General features: G+C 38.8%; 1 long non-coding RNA gene across 1 annotated transcript in view; it reads left to right on the top strand.

The window, feature by feature from the left end:
* Positions 1-4,480: 4,480 nt before the first annotated feature.
* LOC306654859 overlaps positions 4,481-7,783 on the top strand; it is a 31,663-nt gene continuing 28,360 nt past the window's right edge. The window contains exon 1 of the long non-coding RNA XR_013762106.1: positions 4,481-5,079. This is a non-coding gene — a long non-coding RNA (uncharacterized lncRNA). The remainder of the gene's footprint in view (positions 5,080-7,783) is intronic.

Genomic DNA, 7,783 nt, shown 5'->3' with positions numbered 1-7,783 from the left:
AAATGCCAACTTGAACACCCCTTAGTTTTGACAAACAAAATTAAAGAAAAATGAAAACAAGAACTATTTGCTTTCTTTTTTATGGTACTTTTCTATCTTGCTGATCTCTGCCCTCCCCCATGATCCCACATCTTGGACCTAAGCACAGAACAATTTCCAGGGATCATAATGTATAAAAGAAGGGAAAGGGAATTTTTTTAAATAGACAAGCACAAGTTATAGTTCCAGGAAATCTGAATAAAAATTAAAATGTGAATAAGAGTCCCTTATTTCTTTTCTTTTTTCTTTCTTTCTTTTTTCTTTTTTTCCTCACAGTACTAAAGGTTAAACCAAGGACACTCCACCACTGAGTTACAAACTTAACCCTTTTTTATTTGTTTATTTATTGTTCTTGATTTTTGAGACAGAGTCTTCTAAGTTGCCAAGTCTGACTTTGAACTTATGATCCCCCTGCCTGAATCTACCGAGTAACTGAGAATACAGATATACACCAGTACACCCAGCTTCATTATTTCCTTTTTTTAGGGATACTACTCCACTTAAAAAGTAGACTTAAATGTAGATTGATGTACACTTATGTATGTTTATGTGTATGTATGTAGTGAATGCATGTGTGTGTGTGTTTGTGTGTGTGTGAATTTCAAGCCTTTCTCTAGAAGGTCATAGTGCATGAATGTAAAATCATACAATTTCAGGGCAGCCAGGAGTAGTAGAGAGGCAGAGTACAGAAGTAACTAAAAAAATGTCAGAAACTAGACTCAAATCTATTTCAGTCACTTAGCAGGTATGTAATCTTAGGCAAAATCCTCTTGTTATCTGCTTCTCAGAACACAGTTATCAAAATCAAATGACATAATGGAAGTGAAACTATAACTTATATTCGATAAAAATGACAATAGTTTATTACTACCATCTAAACAGAGGCCTGGGGGTAAGTGATTAACTAATTTAAAGTCATCGGGACTCTGTGTCACATCAAAATGAATATATGCAACAGATTGGTCAGTCAGTCAATAGGCAGTTTTACTTGCATGCAAGTGTTTCAAAAATTTTTGTCCTGAACAGACTCTTTTCTAAGGCCTGATTGTCTCCTCCCTACCGGCCTCCTCTGAACACCACCTTACACACACACCATTCACCATTTAATTGCCTACTTGTTCTAGCTTCCTGGAGAGACAAGCATGAAGCTAAATATAGCTCTGTCCTTCCCAACTAGCAATGCTTTAAAGGAGCTAAATTGCCTTTCATTTTGCTCCCCACCAAAACTTGATCTCCAGCTTTATACAAGAGAACTGAGGGCCTTCTATGGTAGAATGTTCAGCAATTGACATGTTGTCCATTGCTTGAGAGGTTTTGTATACTGGCACTTAATCCTTGTTTCAGTTACAACCCCAGTAGGGAAATTTGAGTCCTGTACACGAGTTCTTCATTTATTTCTGAGCCAAGATAATTCTAGGATTACCACTTCAAAAATTGGGAGAACAGACACCAGGCAGACTGTATTGAAAAAAGGGGCATGTAGACTACCTTTTTGGTGACAAGGTTAGGGACAGGTATTGTGGTTAAATCCCATTAGCAAGAACATTACACTTATTAAGTGAATGCTAGAATGTGAACTGAGAAGCCTTTCTCCCCTGCTCCACCCCCAATTTCCTTTCCTCTCCTAATGGCATGCCCATTCAAGACAGGAGACTCCTTGACCAGGAAATGCCTCTGGAGAGTAAATCACAGAGTACTCCCATACCAAATAGCTCCAAAGCCAGAACACACTGCCATTCTCCAAAAATCTACCAGCACACACAGATTCATAAGCTTTCTCTTTCTTATTTCTTGGGTGACCTTTAGGGTTCAGTTCAGACAGTATTCCTTTGTGTTAAAGCAAACAAAAACTATTCTGCAAGCATCATTCAAAAATGTAAAGATTCTATTAATCTGATGTCTTAATTGTTATTGAGAAGAGGAAACAGGAATGCCCTTGTTCCCCGGATGATCACATGCTTTTAAAAAGTGGTCCACAGTGTTGTAGTTTGCATCTCGAGTTGCAAACAAGTCTGTGTGCAGTGGAACTGTAGTGTAACTAATTCCTAGATATCAAAGGGAGCGGGGAAGGGGGACACAAAGTTGGGTAAATTCAGTGAGTTACATGGATCCAAACTGAAGGAATTTTCCTTCCATCCTTTGGTTCATCCTGGAGATTATTTTAAAATAAAGATTAATAAATGTGTACTTCAAGACCAAAGGAGCTAAGTGGGCTTGCGAATAGGGAACCACACATATACAACGCCGAACATCAATATGCAATAAAAGAGAAAGTAAAAATCTTGTAATGATGAGAAAGAAATAAAAATGAGCACAGAAAAAAAAACAATTTAGCTTCTGTCTCCTAAGTATTTATCTCCTTCCAGGAAAGAATAAACCAACGATAGAAATAGCTATAGAACAGACTGAATATAATAAATGCCCCACGAATAAGAAAACATCTAGCTTAGCGGAGAAAACTATGGAACCAAAAATAGTTCCATGGATAGGGCAGGATTTGAAATGGACCTTAAAAGGCCAGTACAAAATCAAATTTAAAAGATAGTCGAATAAGATTTCTGGTTGAAGAAATGATGATAAGCAAAGATATGGAAGCAGAAGACAGAAAGAATTCGGTGGTGCTCCTGGGTTTACATCCAATCAGCCCAAGGTAAATCAAAAATAAAATAATGCAAATGCATTTAATACACCTAATCTACACTTAGCCTCACCTTAACACTCAGCCTAACACTCAACACTTAGCCTCACCTACCTTATACATACTCAGAAATTGATTTAATCTATAGTTAAGCAAAATCATCTAATACAAAGCCTATTTTATAATAAAATGTTAACCTCTCAAGTAATTTATTGAATACATATATCAAAACAAACAAACAACAACAACAAAAACCACTGACACCATAACTCCTGTAGAGTTTCCTTTCCCCTCCCGATTATATGGCCCACAGAGTTGTGACTTGCTACCGTTCGGCACCATGAGAGAGCACGCACCACATGCTGCTAGCCTGGGAAGAGTAAACTTCAAAACTCCAAGTACACTTTCTACTGAAAGATCCCTTTGGCATCATCATGAAGTTGAAAAAAATCAGAAGTCAAACCATCCTCGGTCAGAGGTTGTCTGTACTTCTTATGGAGCATAGGATATTTAGACCTTTGGTGGAAGAGAGCACAAGAAAAATAAATTGTGGTTGTATTGGATAAAAGAGCCATTTACACTGGATTCAGGAGTAGAGTCGTTACTGAAAATTTCAGAGCCTTGAAATGATGTGACCAGAAATGAGTATCATGAAGAAGAACACAGTAGTGAATGAAGAGAGATAGGATTATTTTTGGAGCAGCAACCTGATTAAAGGTGAGGCTACTCCTTCATTCAACAGATGTTGACTGCATACTTAGAGTGTGCCAATCTGTGGGCCTGTTTATTTTAGTTGGGAAGCACAGCACAGAGCCTATGAACTATAAATAAAAGAAGTAGAATCTGTAGGGCTTGGAAACTTATAGGATGCATAAAAAGAGGAAGTGAAGAAGTAAAGTGGACTCCAAGGTTGGGGACAAAACAAGCGGAGAATGGGGTGCGAAGGGACATTATGCACAGAGAGAAATCAGGAAGGGACAGGCTGAAGTGATGGCCAACTGCAAGTTCACAGGTGGAGAGGGAACCGGAATTGGCAAAGGCGTTGACACTCTCCTACAGAGCTGGAAAAGGTCTAGGAGAGTTGGCAGAGGAAAGAGAAAAGGGAAGATCAGAGCATGGAGAATGCTGAGGTCAAATGAGAAGAGCCGTAAGAGGTCAGAGGAGGCCAGCTTGAAAAGAGAAGTTGACGTTTCTTAAATATTCTGGTAGACACAAAGGGATGAACAGTGAGAATTTTTAATTTTTAAACTCTCCCTGATGAAGGTGGAAAAGTCTTCTTTCCAGAAAACAATCTTTCTAGAGAAGCTCGTAATAATGCATGTCTATCCAGAAGGTTCCACTTCATTTGATGTCATGCTAAGGATCATCCAGAATTTATAAAGGTTGTTTTATTTTTCTCTCCTTTTCTCTCCCTCGGTACTCCCAGTAGGAACTACCAAATTATAGTAGCCTGTGTGGAGAAGTGCTGTCCACAGCCAACAGTGCATTTTCCATGTGTTTCAATCACTCGCTGCTCAGAGTCACCCAGGCTGAGCATGCACCTTCCCCACTATTTCTATATTTGTAAATTGACCAAATTGGTGGATTTCCCCGCCTCCTCCCCAAGTTTAAAAACTCACATATATAGTGTTTGACAATACAGAAACTCTGAGCCTTCCCTTTATAGAGGACAAATGGTAAGTTCTGGGCAGAATTAACATTGCTAAACTGTGTTTGAGCTTGGCAGAAGAAGTGGTCTGGAATATACCAAGATGGGCTGAATTTGAAAGAAATTGTAATCCAGGTGCCTCACCTTTCCCTCCACCAGCACTGACGCCTGTGAGCTTATTTACTGAGTCAATTAACAAAAGATAACCTCCCATTGTGTAACCATCAATAAATCAATCGTGTTAATACTATCTTGGAATGTCCCCCACTATTGACTTTCATATTGTTTACATTAGACACTTGAGAAAGCCAGAGCCCTTGAGTCGGCTTGTTTCAGCGTTAATGGACTCTGGAGTAGCCATTACTACATATAACTCTCTTTACAAAATATTTAAGTTTCTCTAAGGTTCACCTGCTATCTGAATGTTGGCAGGGCAGTCTCCTCCCGCCCCACATGATCTGGCAGCACCGCGTTTGATGAATACTTGGGAAGGCAAACATTTATGAGCAGTAATGGAGCAGTCACTTAGGGCACACCTACTTCTTTGTGATTTGAATAATCTATTTCCACCCACCCCAGCCCCCCACTGTCAACCACCCTCAACAATCTGGAGAATCAAATTAATCTTCAATTATGCGAAAGAATCTCAGGACCGAGCACAGCTCCAGTTACCAAGTAACTGCTGTGGAAAGATTCATGCTGAAAGCAGCCTCAGCGCTGGGCTTTTAGTAATTTCTCCTCCCTCCCCGTAAAGGTAAGGGAAATCTTGCCACCACTGATAGCTGTACCTTAAAACTTTGAAAGCTAACTTTAAAACCAATGCAAAAATATATCTATATCTTTCGGCATGTCCCTCAGTTGTATAAAACTAGACTGAATATAATAATCATAAAGTTGGGTTTAATGTTTTGCTTTTGTGTTTAGTACTTCCTTTTAATGACATCAGAGAACAGGTTTTCTCTAAGTAGTGAGACGACTCTGCTTGCAGGCCCAGGAGTTTGCTAAACCACTAGATGCACAGGATTAAAAAGGAAGGAGGGGGAGGGAAAGCACCAGTCCTGGAACTTCTGAAGGTTCAGATTTCAGAGTTGGCTGCAGACCTGGGCAAAGTTCACTGCTCCCTTTTCACGACATGCTACATACTTTTCAAGTTCCCACTTGCTTCTTAGAGAGGAAAAAATGTGGCCTCTGAGTTCAGGTTGCTAAGGACGAGCCGAGCCAATTTAACCATGCATTCCTTTCCTAAAAGATAGGCTGGGTGGTTGTTGTTGTTCGCTGTAAATACCAGAAAGTCTTGATCCTCCCCACTCTAAACAAATACCGTGGCTGTAACTTTGAAGCCATCTTTCTTCCACAGTGGGAAACCAGCTATTTCACTCCCTTGCCTTTCCCTGCCTATGTCTTGACAAAATGGAATATTATTCTACCTTGTGGTCCATCTTCTTATCAGACATTTGGCTCCATTTTTCTCTTAATTATGATGGGTATTTAAGATGCATATGACTACTGGATAATAAAAGAAAGCTCTCATTGTTCTTAGTTATTTCCCCTTTCCTTTTTTTAAACCTCATAATATTTATGTCTACGTAAGGGTGTTTTGAAGAGGATGAAGGAAAGAGGACTTTGAAAGGAAAAACAGACATCTAAGACCCTTCTGTGACCCTGCACTGAACACCTCTAATGAACATGTGTGATCTTGGAACCTTCACTGCAATAAAAAAGTTTCAAACCTTCAACTTGTTTTTGCAGCAGATTTATTCAAGGATTTTTTTTAAACGAGTGAGTAAGGCATTAGCATAGTCATTATACAAAGAGGTGAAATAGTTTTCCAATTTTATAGATGGAATATTTTTTAAAGAATTTGGGTCAATTGTGGATTTAGCTCATGTCAGTGTGTTGTTTTACATTATGCTCTCAGAAAGCATTTTTTAAATATGTAGAGCACATATTTGCATTCAAAACAATATTTAGGAAATCCAAAATGTTCTGAAAGTCATTTAGGAAGTGATCCCCTTTATTCTACAAATTAATAACTGCCATGACATAACTTAAAGGCAAGTTTGCAAAGTCAAACTTTGGGTCAAACTGAAAAATGGTAAGAATCAATTCATATCTTGGTTCAAAACACATGAGACATTTGAAAAGTCTTTCTTAAGTGATGGGGGAACAGGAACACTCTCATTTCTATTGTCCAAAGGCAAAGAGCCTCGCCTTCACCAAACAGCTGTGCACTTCCCCCTCCACCTTAACTTCCTAAGAATTAACACAGAATTGCAGAGTTCTACCATCTCCTTCCTTCCCTCCTAGCTAACATCTCTTTCTCTTATTCCTTCTATGTCTCTATGTTGACACAATTTTTAACGTCCAATAAAAGGTCAGTCAAAATCTATCTTGATATTGCTCTGTGTTCCTACCAGCACTTCTTGGAATTCTCTGTTCACATGGATATCTGGGAGTTTAAATATCCACTTACATACTGTGGTTTCACTTCCTTATCAACAGGACATTTGGGAATTTTAGAAAAGCTGAAGCCAATGACACATTCTTTTTCTTTCCACTTTTACTGGTGCATTATAATTATACATAGTGGTGGGATTCATTGTTATACATTCATACATGCATGCACTATAACAATAAAATTTGCCCAATATCACTCCCCAGTATTTCCTCCTTCCCAATGCCACATTTTGAGATTGCAATATTAAAACATAAAGACATCGCCAAGTACAGTTTAAAAATGACTCACATTTAATACCTGATATTTACTAATTTTATCAGAAAATATGCAACAGAATAGAGAGTTTTATTCCAGTTGTACATTTCTATTTGGAAATAATGTCAAAACTCTACCTTTTAGTCATGAAGGCAGGGCTTAGATCCACCTGGCCCTCTCGTCACCCTCTGCAACACACACTCACATCAGATCCTGTTTATAGACAAAGACTAATGTGGTGTAATAAAAAGAGCACTGGACTAAAAGCATGAGGTTCCATCATATCTTTGCCTTGGCTTCTCCTGTGGAAAATGAAAATATCCCCATAAATAGTCCCACAGGTCTAGTGCTATTTTGTGACTTCATATTGTGCTTACCATGCCTAGATACCATGACTGTCATTCTAGTCAGCTAGCAGAGAAAAAGATGACATGATTAAAAACACCAGTAAAGATGAACTGGCTCAGGCAAACAAATGCCAGAGACTAAGCCAACAATATAGTGTTATAAGTGAGAGATGAGGAGGCACAGTGGAGATCTTCCCAAGTTTTACCTTAATTCCTTCCTTTATGATGCACACTGGCAATTACCATAGGCTTGGACCACCAGTCACACATCATCACATGACACTTGGATATAATAGCCTAACACTCCCAAAGGTATCCAGTTATTCACCTAGTAGGTGAATGCAGCCCATGGGTATAACCATGCCCAGCTCAATGCTTTTAATCTGACACATTTCCCT

Source organism: Sciurus vulgaris (assembly GCF_902686455.1).
Source record: "Sciurus vulgaris genome assembly, chromosome: 2".
NCBI classification, from domain to species: Eukaryota; Metazoa; Chordata; class Mammalia; order Rodentia; family Sciuridae; genus Sciurus; species Sciurus vulgaris.
The sequence above is the reverse complement of the archived record's forward strand: the minus strand, read 5'-3'. Positions and strand labels throughout refer to the sequence as shown.